The following is a 20,886-nucleotide window of genomic DNA, read 5'->3' as shown; positions in this document are numbered from 1 at the left end:
TAAGCTGAAGCTACATGTGAGTATCAAGGACCCCCTGTGGAATAGTCTGATTCCTGGGACAGGGTATAGACACAATGGAAAATATAGTTCCCAGGCAAGCATATACAACTAATGGTTCAAATTGATAAGCACAGAAGTAGTAAAACAGACAAATAATGTAGTTCACAATTTTAATTAAAAAAAGAAGATAAAAAAATCACATATAGTGAAATGACAATATACAATAAAATTGAAATTTACAATAACACAGTTCAATGATATCAATTACATGTAGTGGCAGAACATAAAATATCTTCACGACGCGCGTTTCGGCACAGGGTGCCTTCGTCAGGAGTAGCCACAACAGATTTATGTGGTTAACAAAGGTGGATCAATGACATATGTATATGGGGGCAATATCGACCAGAGATATGGTTTCTTCCTGTTATATGTATGGATCCTTTCTTATTTGTGTATTCGATGATTCTTAGTAAGGAAGGGGATGTTTTTATTCGAATTCAACCACGTGGGTCGGAAAAATGATGTTCCTAAGTCACACCATAATACTTCTTCCAGAGATATAGTTAATGAGAGGGAATAAAACTTGTGACTCTTAATATGCTGATAGTGTCAGATGATATTCTGGCAAATACTCGAATGCGGCAGAGCGTGTAGATAATAGGTATGCAAATGAGATGATGGCGGAGCTTTAGAGACACGCATATAATTATGCAGGATAGGTCTTACTAATCGGATAGTCAAAATCTCGATTTTAAAGTTGCTTCCGCTCGTCAAAGTGTGGTATGATGCGATCTGTCTGTTTTACTACTTCTGTGCTTATCAATTTGAACCATTAGTTGTATATGCTTGCCTGGGGACTATATTTTCCATTGTGGGGCTTTAAGCTGAAGCTGCCAGGGACGCTTCGCATACACCCGGTTTTCCATTGTAATCTGCTGAAGCTGGCTCTGTCCGCCAGGAGACGTTCTCCGCCCCCGGTGTTGTGTGATGGTGGATATGAATACGAAGTGCGGTGTGTTAGGGATTCCAAATGGAGAAGGAATACCCTCTGGTATCTGGTTGCGTGTTAGGGGTATACGGCGGAAGATGATTCCTGGGAGCCGGTCCACAATGTCCATGCCCCAGCTGCGGTTCGCTCTTTTCATAGACGGTTTCCGTCAAAGCCGGGCCCTAGGAGGCGCTAGGGGGGAGGGCCTACTGTCAGGATTGCAGCAACCGCGCCTGCCTAGCGCATCCAGCACTACAACTCCCATGATGCCCAGCGGGAGGAAGTACTTGAGGGGAGGACGCACATCGGCCGATGTGCGTAATTCCGGTTTCCCGTCTGCTGACTCTTTCGAGCTGCCGGATGGAGAACTGATGTCAGCCAGGCAGAACGTCCTGCTTCCTTCGTTTAGTTTGTGTTCCGGACAGCGCCTGATGTTGGTGAGTGCCCTGGTCTCCCGCGGAGGTTGAAGACGGTCCGGTAGGGTTGCTCACCTAATCGCACCCCCCCTCCAAAGCGGAATGCTGTAGTTGCTGCTACGCATTGCCGTGTTGGGTGAGAGGTTATCAGAGCAGCTTCTTTGTTTGTCGTTTTTGGGGCTGCAGGAGTGGCTTGCAGACAGTGCTTAAAGCGGAGCATGGTGGTGCCCTAAACCACACGTTACAGTTTTCACATCGCCAGAGGAAAGTAACTGTTGGGGTGCTACTGCGGAGCGCGGTGGTGATTGGAACCACGCGTTGCCGTGTTTTCTTTGTTTGTACATTCTTTGATTCACGAACTGGCTCCTAGAGCGGAATGTGGTGGTAGGCAACCACGCATTACCGTTTCTAAGGATAGTTCCTTTCTGTTTTGCCCTTGGCGTATGATTTAGAGCTTCCGGGAAGGAAGGGACTCTAGACTGTTCAACAGTTGCTATCACTAGGCCATTCGTGACATTTCACCTATATTACTGCATATATGTGTTCTAGACCGAACATTTTCAGTTAGGCTTCAATGGCGATTGATGGCAGGAAACCCAATATGAGAAGGGTCCTGAGGGTTCTACTGAACTGAGATGGTGTTCAGTTCCTGGAGGAGGTACAAGAGGGGTTGGTGAGAATATATGAGAGTAGCATGTGTTAAGCTCTGTTTATATCTGTTGTTGTTTGTCGTATCAGGCTCCTTTCCCCGCTGTCCCTTCCCTTTCCTTTCCCACGCCTGATCCCTCGAACACCCTGTGTACTGTGTCGGGGTGTTGGTGATATCAGGAGGTGGACCCTTATTTGCTGCAACAGGATCCTGCGGAGCATATCTTGACAATGTTATTATAGTTAATAAAAGGAACTTACTATTCTGAATGGACTTGTAGAATCCTCAGTGGGTGGGGAGTCCTCCTCTCAGCATTGTCTCCTTCTTTGGTTGGAAAAACTAGACATGGAGGAAATATACAAGAGAAGTTTTAAAGTATGTATGTTTTTAGGTGTTCAGAGAAAGAATATGAAAGGAGTACACTTTGTATCATAGACAATCAAAATCTGAATTACAAGAACTATCGAATGAACTTTTGTAAAGCTCTCTTGGAACTTATTGAAGTTGAAAAATAGGAAGGGCTTATTTCTTGTAAAAGACATGACTCCTATTGAAGGTATGTATACCTTAAAGAGTGGGATAGACAGGGTTAAGCAGAAAATAATAATATATACGTTTTTGTGATAAGTAATCTTGCCCTGTCTCCTATTCAGGGGTTGTGTTATAAGAATTTGAGTCTAGCAATAAATCATTTTGCCAGGGGGACTGTTAGACTTGGCATCTTCTTGACGTGCTTCCCCTGAGTTTTTGCTTTTTGACATCCTGGTGTTGACTCTGTTTTTTGCTTGTGTAATGATTCTGTGCACTTTTTTCACTGCTGACCATTGGTAAACTGCAAGTGCTCCTGTTGTAAATTGTGTTATGGACGGGTGTTTCCATGATTGGCCTATTTGATTTATACGTCAGTCCCTAGAAAAGTGCACTGCGCGTGCCAGGGCCCATAAATCAAATGCTGTTGGTGGGCTGCAGCACTGGATTGTGCCACCCCCGCAAACAGCCAGTAAAGTGTAACTCTGGCCTGCCATTGCAGAGCCTGTGTGCAGTCTGGAACTGCCATGTCGACTTGGCAAGTGCACCCATTTGCCAGTCCCTAAACCTCCCCTTTTCTATATGTTAGCCACCCCTAAGGTAGGCCCAAGGTACCCCTGTGGGCAGGGTGCATTGCATGTGAAAGGTAGGACATGCCCTGGTGTGTGTGGCATGTCCTGATAGTGAATTACAGAGAATTTCGTTTTTCACTATTGCAGGGCTACCTGTTCCCATAGGCCAGAATGGGCAGTTTGATTATAACATCTTATAATCCTAACTGACCCAGGGAACATGGTAGAAAAACTAAGTTTAGTATGCCTGAACTCAGAATGATAAAATACATCTTTTAGTTAAGTTGGTTTTAAAATTCTGTGTTTGAAAATACCACTTTTAGAAAGTAGGTATTTTCTTGCCTAACCATCCAGCCTGCCTCTGCTAGGTTGTGTATTGCATGTCTGGTTTGTGAGTGACAGGGGCTGGGGTGGCTCGAGGAGGCAGGGTGAGTCAGCACTAGGCTGAATAGACCTATCTGCATTGGGAGTGGTGGGAGGAGTAGCACCTGGACCGGAATAGGGCTGTGCCTGCCTTCCACAATGCTGGCTCCACCTCCTGTGGTGCGTCTGATGATCCTGGCTCACACTGACAAAGGAAGAAGTTGTGCACTGGTAGAATGCACCCAGAACTGGTCTGGACTAAGTACAGACACTCTCTGCCTTCAGAGAACAAAGAATTTGGTGGTATAACTATTGAGGCCCAAACCCAACAACTTTAGAACTCTTTTGGATCAAGAAGACTGTCAAGAAGAAGAGCTGGAGAAGCTGTAAGGAGGAACAACCACTTTGCTGTGTGTTTTGCTGTGTTGGCCTGCAGTGGCTGCTTCTGTCTTGGGCAGTGAAAGGGCTGGAATGAACTTTCTACAATCTACTTTTGTGAGTTTCTCCAAGGGCTTGAGGTAGAGCTTGCCCCCTGTTCAAGAAGTCTCAGGAACAGCAAAGACTTCAAGCTCTTCTGCCCTCAGCACTGAGAACTGTGTGTTTTGTGCTGCAACAGAAGAAAAGTGACTCAACAACATCTACGACGCCGCTGCCGACTCTGTGTCCTGATGGCACTGCAGAGGGCACCGCCGTAACGTGACCCTGGTCTCACCGACGACGCCTGCTGATGCCACCACCGCACCGCTGCTTGCACCGTGACCTTTGGGCACCGCACTTCGCACCGCCTCGCTTCACGAAGACGCCTTGGTATCTCCGACGCCACCGCTCCATGCCGGAATTGACGCAGCTGCCTGCACCATGGTTTGAGGGCACCGCTTGTAAAGTTACATGACACACCGCCCTCATTCCGCACTGCAGCCTTGGCCTACCGACGCTGGTGCCATTGACTCAAGTTCGTCAGCTGACAACAGCGCTTCAGCAATGACGGCGACGCTGCATGCACCGTGACCTACCAGCACCATGGCGAGCACCGCCTTCATCTCACATGCAACCCTGGTTTCACCGTCAACGCCATCTAACGCCGCCACCGAGCTGCTGCTCGCACCGCGACCTGAGGGCACCGCACGCCGCACTGCTGCACATCGCACCGCAGCACCAACGCCTCCCGACACCAGCGCTCCCGACTTCAACCAAGAGGAGTTCGATCTGCAATGCATGTGACTTCGAGGGCCCCGACGACTCCTGCACTGACCTCCGGAACCGACGTCTGCGAATGCCGTGTTTTTGGGAGCTCAACGAGAGGTCATCGACGCTCTACATGTTTGAAAGGTACTGTTTGCTGGGCTTGCCGACACCGTAGCTGGCCCGCAACGCCTCGGTCAGCCATTGCTGCTTGGATTTGTTTGCTCATGACACTGTGATAGCCCTGGATGGAGCTATCCACATCAAGGAACTGTTTTTCAAGGTTATCTTGCTAACTGAAGGTTTTTAAGTATTGTATTGTGGATTTTTATCGTCTTGGTCTTGTCTGAAGTATATAAAAATATTGGATATTTTTCTAAACTGGTGTGGTGTCCTTTTGTAGTGCTTAAAATGTATTACTGTTGGTTATGTGCAAATGCTTTACACACTCCCTCTATGATAAGCCTGACTGCTCGTGCCAAGCTACCAAGGGGGTGAGCAGGGGTTATTTTAGGAGTGTAACTCCCTTATCCTGACTAGGAAGAAGGGTCCCTATTTGGACAAAGGTGCAAGCCCTTGCCAACTAGAGACCCCCATTTCTAAAAGAGACTAAGAGAACATTGGGGTAAGGTTATAGGTAGAGGTATAATGATATTAACCTCTTAAAATGTAGATATTTTATCATTACAGAGGGCATTAACAACAAATCTCTGTTTTCTCTCCTGGATTGCCCAGGCCCTAGATGTGAGCAAGAGAGAGAGAGAGGTTATGGCAAGAACCATATAGAAGGACCTTCTGTATGATCATCTCTCTATCCCTTTCCTTTTTCCCCCGGGGCTTGTTGTAGTCATAGGGAAGAACATATATTCCCTTGTCTTGGTGATTGCAGGGTTTAGTGAGATTATGGAACACTTTTTTCTGACTGCACATCTCGCCCCCACAAGCTCTACTCAGCCTGCTGTAGGTAGGTTGAGTTCCAGATGGGACAGTAATTAGCAACGTAGACCATTTATTACAAGGAAATGTCATAATGACGATGGGACAAGCAAAATTAGCTAGATTACCACTAATTCTGATAGGGAGAATCCATCAATCAATCAGGGGTTTATAAAGCTCCCTACTCACCTGTGAGGGTCTCAAGGCGCTGGGGGGGAGCGGCGCTGGATCAGTCATAGAGCCAGGTCTTGAGGTCCTTCCTGAACGTGTGCAGGGTCGGGGGCGTCTGATGTTCACAGGGAGCTCATTCCAGGTCTTGGCTGTGATGTAGGAGAAGGCTCTCCTGCCTGTTCTGTTTCTGCGGATGCGGGGGAACTCTGCCAGGACAAGGTCGACGGAGTGGAGGTTCCTCTTGGGTACGTGGAAGGATACTCTCTCGTTGAGGTATTTGGGTCCGATGTTATTGAGGGATTTGTAGGCGTGGGTGAGGAGTTTGAAGGTGACCCTCTTCTCGACGGGGAGCCATTGGAGGTCTCGTAGGTGTTGGGTCATGTGTTTATGACACGGGTGTCCCGAGGACAAGTCTGGCCGCGGTGTTCTGGATGGTTTGGAGTTTGTGTAGAAGAGTTCTGTTGATTCCGGCGTATACGGCATTGCCGTAGTCCAGTCTGCTGGTTTTGAGAGCATGGGTGACGGTCCTTCTGTAGTTGCGGGGATCCATTTGAAGGTCTTATGGAGGATGAGCAGGCAGTTGAAACTAGTGGACGCGACGGCGTTGATCTGGCGGTTCATAGAGAGGGAGGAGTCGAGGATGATGCTGAGGTTTCGTGCGTGGTCTGTAGGGGTGGGTGGGTTCCCGAGGGTGGAGGGCCACCAGGTTTTGCCCCAGGCGGAGGTGCAGAGTCCAAGGATGAGGACCTCGGTCTTCTCTGAGTTGAGCTTAAAGCAGTTGTCTTTCATCTAGGCTGCCACATTCTTCATTCCTTCCTGGAAGCAGAGTCTGGTGTCTTCGGGATTCTTCGTGAGTGAGAGGATGAGCTGGGTGTCGTCTGCGTAGGATTTAATGCTGAGCCCATGCTGTCTGATGATGGCGTCGAGGGGGGCCATGTAGATGTTGAAGAGCGTGGGGCTGAGCGATGATCCTTGGGGTACTCTGCAGTTGATATTGGTGGGTTGGGAGAGGAAGGGCGGCAGTCCGATCCTCTGGGTTCTGCTGGAGAGAAAGGATTGGATCAAGTCGAGGGCAGCTCCTTGTATCCCTGCGTCGTGAAGTCTGGCTGCGAGCGTGCAATTTGAAATGGTGTCAAAGGCTGCGGAGAGGTCTAAAAGGATGAGGGCCTCAGTGTGTCCCTGGTCGAGTAGCATGCAGATGTCGTCATTGGCGGCGAGGAGGGCAGTCTCGGTGCCGTGGTTGCTGTGGAATCCGGACTGGGAGGCATCTAGGATGGAGTTCTTTTTGATAAAGGTGGTCAGCTGGGCGTTTATGAGTCTTTCAGTGACTTTGGCCGCGAAGGGGAGGAGAGAGATGCGCCAGCAGTTTTTCAGGTCCGTTGGGTCGTCCGTTGGTTTCTTGAGGAGGAGTTTAACCTCCGCCCACTTCCAGTCATCTGGGCAGATGCCAGATATGAAGGAGGCATTGATGGTCTGTCCTAGTTCGGGTGCGATGGGGGCAGCAGCTGGGTGGAATATGTGCAGTGGGCAGGGGTCCGTTGGGGTTCCTGAGTGTGTTTTCTTCATGGTCGCGGTGATGTGTTGGAAGGTGGCGGGATCCCAGGTCATGAGGGTTGGCTTATCGGCAGCGGTGGGGAGGAGGGTGGTGTCTGGCATCTGTTTGCTGAAGTTGTCATAGAGGACCTTGATCTTCAGATGGAAGTAGGAGCTGAGCTTGTCGCAGAGTACCTGGGAATGTGGACATCCGTGGCTTTGCTAGGGGGTTTTGCAAACTGCTGTATGACGTTGAATAGTACCTTGGCGTTAGTCGTGTTGGTCTGGACTTTGTCTCTTATGAAAGTCCATTTGGTGTCTCTTATGTCCTGGTGGTATTCTTTCAGGGCACTCCTGTGGTTGTTCCGAGCTTCAGTGGTTTTCTGGTTTCGCCAGGTTTTCTCTAGGCATCTGCAGGAGCTTCTGGCTTCTTGTAGTTCTATGGTAAACCAGGCGGCCTTCAGAGGGCGTTGTTTGGCGGCGTGGCGGAGGGGTACGAGTTTGTCGGCGCAGCAGGAGATCCAGCGGTGAATTTTTATGGCTGCGTAGCTGGTGTCGGTCGTGGCGCTGGGAGGGTTTTGGAGGAAGGTGGTGTTGAGGTGTTCCTTTTGACTAAGATGTTGACTCTTCTCAAACTCAGGGGCAGATTTATGAAAAGTAACGCATCGCTGCCTCACCAGAGTGATGCGTCAGAAACCTTACGTCGCTATTGCGACAACGCAAGTCAACCGGAAAGCGCCATATCAACAAGGCATCAGAGCGTGGCGCAACGCGGCAACCTGCGTCAGAGAAACTGACGTAGGTGCCGCAAAAGTGCCGCAAGTCAATCTGACGCAACTACAGGAAATGTCACCTAAGGCTGACTTACAACACGCAACGCCATTCCGACGACTCTGCATCAACGCACACTGCGTGAAGCGTCAAGAGTCAACCGAGAAAGCGACGCAAATAGGAATAAAGATGTTTGTGGACAACAGAGGATCCAAAAATGTAACCTGAAGGTCACACCAGCACCCAGGACCCACAGGCAAATACCGCCAGCGGAAGCCCTGATGCCCAGGCTGAACCTGTGGCCAAACGAAAGCGCAAGTCCAACTTCAGCCATGAGGAAAACGAAATCCTGGTGTCGGAGGTCACCAACCACCAGCACCAGCTGTTTGTGAATTCAAAGCTGCCCATTTCCAAAAAAGAGGCAATATGGCAGCGAATTGTCACGAAAATCAACAGCGTGGGCCAAGCCAAGCGGACCGTGCTTGACTGCAAAAAAAGGTGGCATGACTGCAAGCATCTCACAAAAGAAAAACTTGCAGCAAACCGCAAGGCTGCCTTACAAACTGGAGGAGGCAGCCCAGCAGATCAGGTGGTCCTTGACGACCTGGAGGAGTGGGTGGCACGAGTCATTCCAGAGGAAATAGTGACAGGAATCTCCGGACAGGACAGTGCTTCAAGAGAAACTGAAGAGCAGACAACGGGTAAGTAACAATAAATGCACATATGTCAGGAAGGGGTCATGTTGGGCATAGCAGCTAGAAATTTCACTGTGCCGCAGTCTGATGTATGCATATTATTGTCCTGATATTTGTCCACAATTACAAAACTTCACAATGTAAGTCAGACACATTTAAATGTCAGAAATGCACCACCATGTCCATCTCTGCTGGAGCAGACATACTGGACATCATTCATGTAGGGACTTGCACCACCGGTACCTCACCTTTCTGAATGTCCAAAGTGAAGATCTGTCAGTGCAAGGAGCACATAAAAGATGTGCACAAGGTCATGCATTTTCATACATGCGTAACATAGTTAATAAGGTGCAAACTGGTGCTACATCTTGCCTGTATGTCCTTGAGGTGTGCCAGTAGGTTTGGGCAGGTTTCGAACAGTGGGTGGAGGACGTGTGCAGCGGGGTCATAGAATGTAAGTGTAGGTATAGTGCTGTGGCCAAGGGACTCCATAATAACCGATTAGATGTCCAGGAGCCCTTTGGGATGTGTATCAATGAGTGTGGTGCTGTCTGGTGGGCATGGTGAATATGTGACATTCACAATGAGGGTTGGTCCATGTGAATATGGTGGTGTGGATGAAGTTTAATCTGTCTACTGTGGAGGAGATGTGCCTGTCAATGTCTCCTGCAATGTGGCTTGGTGTTGCCAATAGCTCTCTCAGTCTGATGCCAGAAATTTCACCAAGGAGGCAATGGTGTCCTGGTCACGGGTAATGTTCAGGTGGAACCAGAGTTCCTGAGGTAGGAAAGGGGGGGGGGGGTGAGCCTGGTGTGTAATGATATCTACAATGGCATTGTTGAATGGGTGTACATGGCCTGGGTGGCCTGCAAATGAAGGTGCCAATGTGGATGTTGCCTTGCCGGGTCTGGCCGTTTTGAGTTGATTTGTACCATGGTTAATGCTGGGTCATTTAAGTGTATGTTCATTTTGAGTGTGCATTGATTTAACTTGAAATGTGAAGGCAGTTGCCTTCACATTTCACGTTAAATCAATGCATTGTGATGCAACTAATGAAGTTCCATCCATCAAAGCCTAGGTAATGTGTACCGGTGTGACATAGCAATGTAAGCATTTTTCTTAGTGAAACATTCAGAGATATTGGTTGTCTTGTGGAGAAATAAGGGACAATAGTCTCTTTTCTGTGTGGTTAAAAGCAAAACAGGATGCCTTTTGTGGCTAAAAAATTAAACTAGTGTGTTTTCTGGGGTCAAACATTGCAATTTGGGTGTTGAGTGTGGGCTAAATTTGAATACAGGGGGTCTATGGGGGCCAGAAAATAAAGATTGGGTGCCTGTTGGGGGCAAGAAATGAAAATATGGCATTATTTGTGGTCAAAAATTTAAAAGTGGGTGGCATATGGGGGCAATGCATTCAAATATGGTGTCTTTTGGGGGCAATCCATAAAAATAGGGTGTTGTATGCACCAAATGTGCTATCTACTGTTGTGGGGGAGGGGGTCTGAGATGAATCACAGGTATCTTGCGTTATGTTTAACAAGTGTCCCTTTTAGGGTTGCACTCACTTTAGTAGTTACTGTAATTCACAAGGCTATCCTAGCCAGCTCCCACCACACTGTTGTAACATGAGACCCATTGGTATGCATCATATCTGAAAGAAATGGAATAGTATGCCTTGCCACAAAAGACATCTTATGTTCGTTCACAACTGGTCTGCCTGCTGCAGAGGGCTGCACATCATCTGGCAGTGAGAAATGATGTAGGGGGCACTGGACAGCTGGCTGGAGAAATAATGTAGAAAATACACTGGAGGGGGCATGGATGTGGGGGTGGGTGTAAGTGTGGGCCTTACATCACATTAAAAATGAAAATGTGCAACAAGGCCAGGGCATGTGTAATCTGTGCACCTGGGCCCATGAGTCTGCCTCAAGGGACAGGAAACAGCCAGGCTCACTCACCTAAGTCAATCACAGGGCTGCAATGTGGTTTTGTGATTGCTCATGCGCGCAGGGACAGTGCGTTCTGACAGGGGCTTGATAGGTGGGCATGTACTTAATGCACGCTGTAATGCTGTCTGCATTGTGAACAGGGAAGTGCACATGACTGTTTATGCTGGACTGAGTGGACAAATGACCAGACATTGTGCACTTCAGTAGGCATACTACTGAGTCATGGGCCTATATCTGAGTCGAGCAGCCCCAATCCCCCTCACACCCATAAAGGAAATGTAGCACCAGTACATAGATAAATGACCATCATGGTATTTGCTTCACTGTTTAGCAGTGCTCAAATTCAAGGACCCAAATCTCAAGCTCCATAAAGGATTATCCCCCAATGGGTGTCCTGCACCCACAGGTGCTACCCCTGCGCACTACCATATCATGGGCATCCTACACTACACATCACACCCTGCACTCACTTGGACATCCACACAGTGGTGATATCTGATGCACACTCATAAAGTCGGTGAATCAGCATGCAGGATCCTCTGCTAGGTGGACTTACACAGGCCTGGTTATAGCATTCCCTGCAAAGACAGCTGGGCAAGGACACGATGAAGGGGATGCAACATGTATCCCTCATGTGTGTATCTTGAGTGCCAATGCTTCATATGTTAGATTCATCTCAGGGTCAAAACCCTCCACATCGTATGGACACTGACCCATCCTGTGGCCTAGGATGCAGATATGCATTGAACACCATTGGCAATATCCCTTGTGTAGCACAGTGTACTGTTGGGGCATGGTATGCAATGTGTCCCTCCATTGGTAGTTACACCGGAGAATAGGTAACATTCACAAATACATAGGGGTACAGAGTGTATTCTCACACAAGTCTGCAGCATGCCTCCATGCAGGCTCTAACACCAGGTACAGGTGATCACCAATGCCTCAATGCCCAACAACAGAACCCAGCAAATAGACTGCACCGCCACATCCCAGGTTGACTCACTAATAGCAGGCCAGCAATGGCACCATGAGCCATACACTCATTGTTGCCTACATGGGTTTGTATGCCATTGTGTAGTAGGATTGCCCAATGAGATTTGATGCACACTGGTTGTGCCCAGCAAAGTGCATGTACTCAGTGGTGTAGCCCAGACTTCTGCATTTTCCTCGCTTTCTGGATTGCCGTGGCATTTGGGGGGTGTAGGAGAGTAGGATCTGCTTCACATGGGTACCCCCACTTTTTTCTGGTGTTTCACTGTTTTTCAAGCTTAGTCTGGCTGTGGCCCTGCTAATCAGGACCACAGCCTAGCTGTTTCTGCTCTAAAGTGGTTTCCAGGGACATTAGGTACATATCGAATTGGATTCTGGAGTGCCTTATAAGCCCCTAGTATATGGTATACTATGTACCTAGGGCATAGGTACCTCGGAGGTCTACCAGGGGCTGAAGCAAGTATTATGCCACCCCTGGGAAGCACTCCAAAATGGCACCACAGGTATGCTACTGCAGCCTGGGTAAGGGTGTGCTTGCACCCCTTACTGTGGTATAGGCTTCCTATATCACTACTATCATACAGACACATATAAACCTATAAGCCACTCCTATGGCAGGCAATCCTGAAGGCAGAGTGCTTGGTTTTGTGTGAGAGGGTGCCCAAGCATGAGCTGAGCCCCTCTGCAGCTTTCGTAAATACTTCCTTACGGCTGTTCTGTGATACAGCCATACCATATACTATTAAGTGCATTATTACCTCACGGTAAATGCTAACTTTGGAATGGCTGCTTCAAAACATGTTGTGTTTGGTGTCAAACGCTTTGGAATACTACCCCCCCCCACAAGTTCTGGCAGCGGGGGTAGCATTCCACCATTCCGAGAGGGAGAGACATGTTCACACTGGCTAAACCCGGTAGGACCTTCCTGAGCCCTGGCATCACAAAATGGATGCCTCTGCCACAGACACGGGTCTGGCCTCCTGCTGCTGACCAAAACTCTGGCAGGGGAGGCCTATACAAAAGGTTTCCTGTCGAGAGGAGGTGTCACCACCTCCACAGACAGGCAGATGTGTATTGGGGCTGAGCGGGAGCACTCTCTGGTGCTTTGAAGTCCTGCACTGGGGGCACGTTTGCTGTCCCTGTGCATAGCCCAGTTCAAACCGGTTGCAGGGGCTACCTGCCCCTGCTCTGGTGCGAAACTGGACAAAGGAAATGGGTGTAACCACCCCTCTTTCCAAGACCACCCATAGGTGGGGCCTTAGAGTTAGTCCATCCCCTAAACTTACTATAAGTATAGGCATCTAGTCCCTAGGAGTTTAGATTACCCTGGATGAAACTCTGCAACATATATCCTGGACCTTCGCCGCTCTACTTTAACTAGAAGATTGAAGAAATCTCCCTTGGGGTCAAGGAGTGACACCAAAGAAGCAACTGACCGGTCTGCATCGCTGAAGCTCCCGCCGGATGCCGAAGTCTTTACATCACCAGAGGTAGATTTCAAGACTTCCCCGAGGCTACCCTGAGTCCACAGCAAAGCTGAGGCCCATTGAGCCCTGGACACCATGAACTTTTGTAGCAACACTAACTTCCTGGTCCTCCTCGAAGTTGTGCTTTGGGCTCCGAGTAGCCCCAGCCTTGAGCACCTCCTGTACCGAAGATTGTCGGCCTCCACTCCACGAGTGACCCGTGGGCCAGCTTAAAGTGCAACCGTTTGATGCTCCTTCGCAAACACTAGCCTGTTGGCTAGCAGGTCCCCACGAAGGCAACTCCTTTTCTAATTGGGCTTTCCTGGTTGCTCCAGACATGCCCTGACTTACCCTCGCTGGGTGAGTTCCTCAGACCTTGCTGGTCTGCACCGCAGTCCCTTCTCTAAATTCCAGTGACTTGACGTTGCCAAGGCTTGTTGGGTCCATTCTGGTCGCCGACACCGCAGCACTCGACAGACTTTGTGGGACAGCTCGAATCTGGCTCCTGGACTTCTTCGACACCTCGTGGACCTTGTGGATGAAGAGTCAAGACACCCATCAACTCACTTGAAGCACCCGACATCTCTGGGCATTGGTCCATCCTGCCCTACGTCACTGGCAAGTGACCCAGACTCTGTCCCCTCTGCTTTCAGGTTCCTTACATCCTAGATCCAGGCTTGGATCTCTCCGGACATTTCTCCTCTTCACGGCAGCAGCAGTTCTTTGCAGGCTCCCATTGAAATCGATGACCTGACACCAATGCACCCGGATTCCCTGGGTGAGGTAACTCGAGTACTCCGGTGCTCTTGTGTGTGCTGGCCCTAGAACTTCTTAAGTCCAAAAGGGTTTGGTCCTGACTTGATTAGAAGCATCCCTAATCTTCAAATTTCCAACCGTGACATCGCCCATAGAAGATAACGGGAACCTGTGATTGTGTTCTCACACTGCATACAGTCCCCGTGGGTCCCCTGTGTCACTACCTTGGGTGGTCCCTTGGGGTCCCAGTGATTCTACAGGCTCTAGGCCTTGTGTCTAGTTCAGTCGTGGTTCTTATACCACTTTTTTGGTATATGATTTGGTACGCCCCTAGGGACCAAATGTGTATTTGTGCTACCACTGATGATTGCTATCTTGTAACTTAAGTACTTCGAACTCCAGTCCCATAAAGAGACTAAAGGGGTGTGTGTTAACCTAAATACATATATCTTAAATATATACCTGGTGTGGTTGTCCTTTCATTTGATCATTCAAGAGATTATAGACTGGTAAAACAAGCTGCTTTACATTCCTTCAAGACTTAGCCTGAAGGCTGCTCTCCATAGCTACCACTAGGATAGCTTTCAATAAAGGTTGTCTTTAACCTATCACCATAAGGGGTGGTTTGGACTGATACAAGGTGCCCACTAGAACTAGTGGCCAGCATATATCAGGCCACCGTCTCACAGGGGGCCTTGGGGATTTGATGCTCTGTGAGGTACTAGGGCCAGGCCAATACATTCTGCATGATAAACAATGTTAGTTACGTAGTCATCATTGTAGGTTGACTCATAGGCTAAGTTCCCCACAGTTGATGCAAGAATAAATATTGCTGAATAAATTGATTACATTTTTGGCTAATGTGTTTTTTTATCACTCATTACTTGCCAATGGTGTGATTAGTAATGCTTTCGTAGCAGTATTCCTGGCAGTCTTTATTGAGGACAACTGCAAATCTTGCCACGTCACAGTGTATTGTAAGAACTTGAGGAACAGTGTGTCCTTAGTGGGTGATAGGCTGGCACAAAACAAACTTATGCTAACTAGTGTTTGTTGTAGTTGGCACCCATGGTCCGTAATGTCGCAAAAATGTGCAGGGACACATCCTATTAGTTTGTTTTTAAAGGAGGACAACACCCTGGAATCACACACAAATGTACACTTGCAGTGTTGCCCAGAAATGGCACCTACCGCTAAGAGCAACATTACCATTGTGGTGTATGTACACAGGTCAGCATCATTGCATACCAATTACCAGCACCACTAATGTAACAATAAGTGGTGCTTTGTCCATTCAAGTCGCTCTGAGTCTAAAGTATCAGTCTGCCTAAGGACATAGATCGCTTGAATGTGCCACAAAGATCAGCTTTGAAAAGACACATGTGATGCCTCGCACTAAACATCAATACAATTGAACATGCAAACCCTACTAACAGATTTGCTCCTTATTTTTCAGAGAATGCTGCTTCCACATCACAACAGGTGGATGACACCAATCTGTTGGATGATATGGATGACAACCCACCCTCCATTGACAATGGCACACTGGAGGAGCCAATAGCAACTATCCGGTCACCTACACCACCTCCAGAGCGTGACAACGGTGTGATTGCTGCTCAAGCGGAACCCCCAGCCCTACCCCCACCAGATTATGCCCCCACAAACATGAGCACCGAGTGGGAGAACACACAGTGTGAGTTCCAAAGAACCGCTGTATCTCTACAGCGGGAGCTCCTCAACGAGGTACATGTTGCAGTGGTGAGTATGGGAGGTATAATGCAAGCCATACTATGAAGCATAAATCTGGATTTGGCTAACATCAGCACTGAGCAAGCCAGCTCCACCCAAACACCGGGACTAGCTCAATCACTGGCAAACATCTCTAATATCATGAGTCAGAGGCATGTTCAAATGCCACCACAAAGTGCCACCAGGGATGTAGCCCAGCACCTACAAAACATTGACAACAGAATGAGAGACATGCAGCAATGGCAATACCTCTACATGCCAACCCTCACAGCCTTTCATGGTGAGTTGCTGACTGTGATAAAAAATCAGCAACTGATGCTGAATGCCCTAATGGCTAACTTAATCACCCCTGAAGATGTGTTCCCTCACACATCCTCTGCCACTGCTGGTGGTAGCAGTGGGACAACATGCCCTGCTGAAAACAATGAAACCAAGCCACACTGTGACGACTTGGACGATGAATTTGCAACCCACTTACAGAGGAAGACTGGTAAATAAATGACAGCACGTCACAGGTGTCGTATGACAACCCACAAAAAGTCACTTCAATGAGAACAAGGTCCGGCAGACAAGAGCATCATGAAAAATTGTATAACTGTGCCACACTACATATTTTCATTTTGAAAAACTGAAGTCCAATACATTGTGACTTTAACAATGTATCAATCACCAACCTCCGTTTCAAATAAAATATCTTTTTCTCAACACTCTCAAACATGTCAACGAGTGCTGTTTCCTCACTTGTGTGTCAAGGACAATGTGCCCTTGGGTCCGGTTTGTACCTTCCACAATATCACTGTGTATAATGTTTGATGTCAAATCCAGACACACGTGGATTAGTGGCTAAGTACAAGATAAATGTTTGTAAGTATGACTAATCAAATGTGAAAATACATGCTGTCACATGTAGCAATAAGTGAATGTTACTCATGAATGTGCTGCAGCGCATCACCACAAGCCCTTCATGAAAACAGGAATGCCACACATATTCAATGAAAGTTCTGCATTCCTGTGCTCTCCCCTGTGCTGGCGCTGAAACCTCTGCCATGTGCCTGTGTATGCACCCTAGCAGCATGCCTCAAGGATGCCTGCGTCATGGTGGGGTGATTATTTGTGCATGAAGGTGCACCTCTATACATAAAAAGTGTCTCAACTGGCTTTTGGGGAAATTAATGTATGCTGTACACTGCAGCACAACTTCAAAATCACTGAAACGTGTTGAAAGTCAAAGCATGGTCATCAATGTGCCCCTATCTGCCACACCTAGTGAGGAGTAGCATGCTGATGCATTTGCAGGATTAGGATTCCTTGTAAAGTTGGAATGTCGTCTCCTTCCAGGGTTTCGAGGTGTGAACACCCACAGCAACCCACATGGAACACACCATTCACAAATACAGCTTAGCGAAAAATGGCTGAAGTGACAAGTGCAGCATTGGATGATGTACGTATTTTGGCACTGGTCCCATTGGATCTTTGTGCTGCATTCAACAGGGTCTCCAAACAGATCTCACTGCAAAGGTTGGAGTAGGCAGCCAAAGCGGCCATTGCACTGGACTGGTTCACCTCTTGCCCTCCTGAGAGGAGCTTCCATGGAATGGATCCCCCTTTCACCTCCAGGCCTCACACTATTAAAGAGGGTATGCCACAGGGCTCAGCTCTGAGCCCAACACTTCTTGATCCATATGTCCAACCATTAGCTGCGCTGTCCATTTTTTGAGGGCTCACAGTGGTATCACATGCAGATGATACACACTTGCTAGTTGTACTTTCCAATAACTAGGTGCCGGATGGCCACAATTTCTGGAACAATTTTGCTGATGTTGCTGGGTGGCTGACTGCCAACTGCCTCCAGCTCCATGCCAGCAAGTCTGAGGTGTTGCTGGTGAGTAAAGATCATAAGCTGTGGAGTGAATGCTGGTGGCCTTCAACCTTTGTTTGGGCACTCACACATAAACAGGTGGTGAAAGACTTGGACGATGAATTTGCAACCCACTTACAGAGGATGACTGGTAAATAAATGACAGCACATCACAGGTGTCGTATGACAACCCACAAAAAGTCACTTCAATGAGAACAAGGTCCGGCAGACAAGAGCATCATGAAAAATTGTATAACTGTGCCACACTACATATTTTCATTTTGAAAAACTGAAGTCCAATACATTGTGACTTTAACAATGTATCAATCACCAACCTCCGTTTCAAATAAAATATCTTTTTCTCAACACTCTCAAACATGTCAACGAGTGCTGTTTCCTCACTTTTGTGTCAAGGACAATGTGCCCTTGGGTCCGGTTTGTACCTTCCACAATATCACTGTGTATAATGTTTGATGTCAAATCCAGACACACGTGGATTAGTGGCTAAGTACAAGATAAATGTTTGTAAGTATGACTAATCAAATGTGAAAATACATGCTGTCACATGTAGCAATAAGTGAATGTTACTCATGAATGTGCTGCAGCGCATCACCACAAGCCCTTCATGAACACAGGAATGCCACACATATTCAATGAAAGTTCTGCATTCCTGTGCTCTCCCCTGTGCTGGCGCTGAAACCTCTGCCATGTGCCTGTGTATGCACCCTAGCAGCATGCCTCAAGGATGCCTGCGTCATGGTGGGGTGATTATTTGTGCATGAAGGTGCACCTCTACACATAAAAAGTGTCTCAACTGGCTTTTGGGGAAATTAATGTATGCTGTACACTGCAGCACAACTTCAAAATCACTGAAACGTGTTGAAAGTCAAAGCATGGTCATCAATGTGCCCCTATCTGCCACACCTAGTGAGGAGTAGCATGCTGATGCATTTGCAGGATTAGGATTCCTTGTAAAGTTGGAATGTCGTCTCCTTCCAGGGTTTCGAGGTGTGAACACCCACAGCAACCCACATGGAACACACCATTCACAAATACAGCTTAGCGAAAAATGGCTGAAGTGACAAGTGCAGCATTGGATGATGTACGTATTTTGGCACTGGTCCCATTGGATCTTTGTGCTGCATTCAACAGGGTCTCCAAACAGATCTCACTGCAAAGGTTGGAGTAGGCAGCCAAAGTGGCCATTGCACTGGACTGGTTCACCTCTTGCCCTCCTGAGAGGAGCTTCCATGGAATGGATCCCCCTTTCACCTCCATGCCTCACACTATTAAAGAGGGTATGCCACAGGGCTCAGCTCTGAGCCCAACACTTCTTGATCCATATGTCCAACCATTAGCTGCGCTGTCCATTTTTTGAGGGCTCACAGTGGTATCACATGCAGATGATACACACTTGCTAGTTGTACTTTCCAATAACTAGGTGCCGGATGGCCACAATTTCTGGAACAATTTTGCTGATGTTGCTGGGTGGCTGACTGCCAACTGCCTCCAGCTCCATGCCAGCAAGTCTGAGGTGTTGCTGGTGAGTAAAGATCATAAGCTGTGGAGTGAATGCTGGTGGCCATCAACCTTTGTTTGGGCACTCACACATAAACAGGTGGTGAAAGACCTGTGTGTCTGGGTTGACTCGGCTCATATCATCCAGGCCCAGACTAAGAAAGTGGCTGGAACGTGTCTTGGTATACTAACGGGGGTTCGCACTGCTGTTGGTAGTTATTTTTGTCAAGCCATACATCAGTCAGGTTATTGTCCAGGACTCTGTTTTTTAGAGAATGTATTACGGCACCTTTCTCCAGCTAGGGGCAAACAAGTCTGAGATTGTGAGAATGGCGAGGGTCCCAAATGCAGCTGCCAGGACTCTACTTGGTCTCCATAGAACCTGCTCCAACACCAGCGCCAGTTGTTGGCTTCACTGGCTGCCGGTAGCCAGAGGAGTGAGTACAAGCCTCTCTGCATTGTGTCTAAGGTCTTTAATCCATCCTCTGCTGGCATCTTGGCCTACATGCTGTAACAATACACAACCACTCGCCAACTCGGAGCAATAGGTCAACAGCTAGCAGTTGTCGCACGGGTAAGAAGGGTGTGAGCTGTTGGGTGCTCCTTCTGCACAATAGCAGCTCAACTCTTGAACTCATTTACTAAACACATTTGCAGCATGGAGTATTCTCTGGGTTTTCGTGAGGTTATCAAGATCCACCTCTTCACTTAAATTTAGGCCTCCTTCGGTCACCTGCCACCTGTTCTGTCTGCTACCAGCGCTGGGAGGGCCCTTTGCTGAGGAAGCTGTGCGCAATATAAGACGTCTAAACAGAACATAACAAAGTCTACACATGGTGGCTTGGTGAGTCTCTGTAAAAATGGGGCTGAGAAAAGCACTGCCAGTGTATCACAAAAAGTCACGTACTGGCAGCGCAAGAGGATTTTGAATCTGCACATACACCATTGATGACGTTGTGTAAAAATATATTATTGTTATGCCTTCAACAAGATGGGCTGAAGTTTTGACCTGGGTACTTCATACACCATCCTTAAAACTTAACTACGCCTGTATACAGACATTGTGTTGTCCAGTCATATGAACTAGCCACTCGTAACACAATGACTTCTTGTACATTAACATGGTGTAGCTATTACCACACCGAGAGAGATGATGTGTGGTGAGTACATTCTGTTCCTCTGTGTAAGAGACAAGCCATATTTTACTTACATATAGCAACATCATACCCAGCAGAGAATTAATATCGATAGATACACATGCAGAGGTTGTCCAAAGACTCATGATTAGAATCCCAAACGAATGTATGTGTCAGACCAATATTGGCTACCAAAAAATAAAAGCACAGATGTTGCATGAACATGTACATCTAGTCAGACATGTAGCACCAACCTACCAGAATGTACTAATATGATGCACTCAAACATGAATCGGTGGTCACAGTCCATGTGCCCCCTAACTCACACATACAACATAGTAAATGCTGAACATCATAGAATATAGTCCAATGTAGGTAAATAAAGTGTTTATATATAAAAAAAAAAAGGTTGTAGTAAAATCTACATTAATAACACACGCTCTAAAATATCTTAAAAACTCATGTAAATTCCCTAAACTAACTAACCTTAAACTACCTAACTTAACTTAATGTTCCTAAGCTAAACTATGATCACACGGACAACTAAACATCATCCCCCACCCCCCTTAACACTAGGCCTGGGCTAAATTTCCATTCGTGGAAATTGCGATAATTTGACAGTTCGCGCCTGCAGTAATGTCATTGGTTGCACGATTACGTC

The sequence above is a fragment of the Triturus cristatus genome, chromosome 5_1, assembly GCF_964204655.1.
Source record: "Triturus cristatus chromosome 5_1, aTriCri1.1, whole genome shotgun sequence".
Lineage (NCBI taxonomy): Eukaryota > Metazoa > Chordata > Amphibia > Caudata > Salamandridae > Triturus > Triturus cristatus.
Note: the sequence above shows the minus strand (reverse complement) of the source record.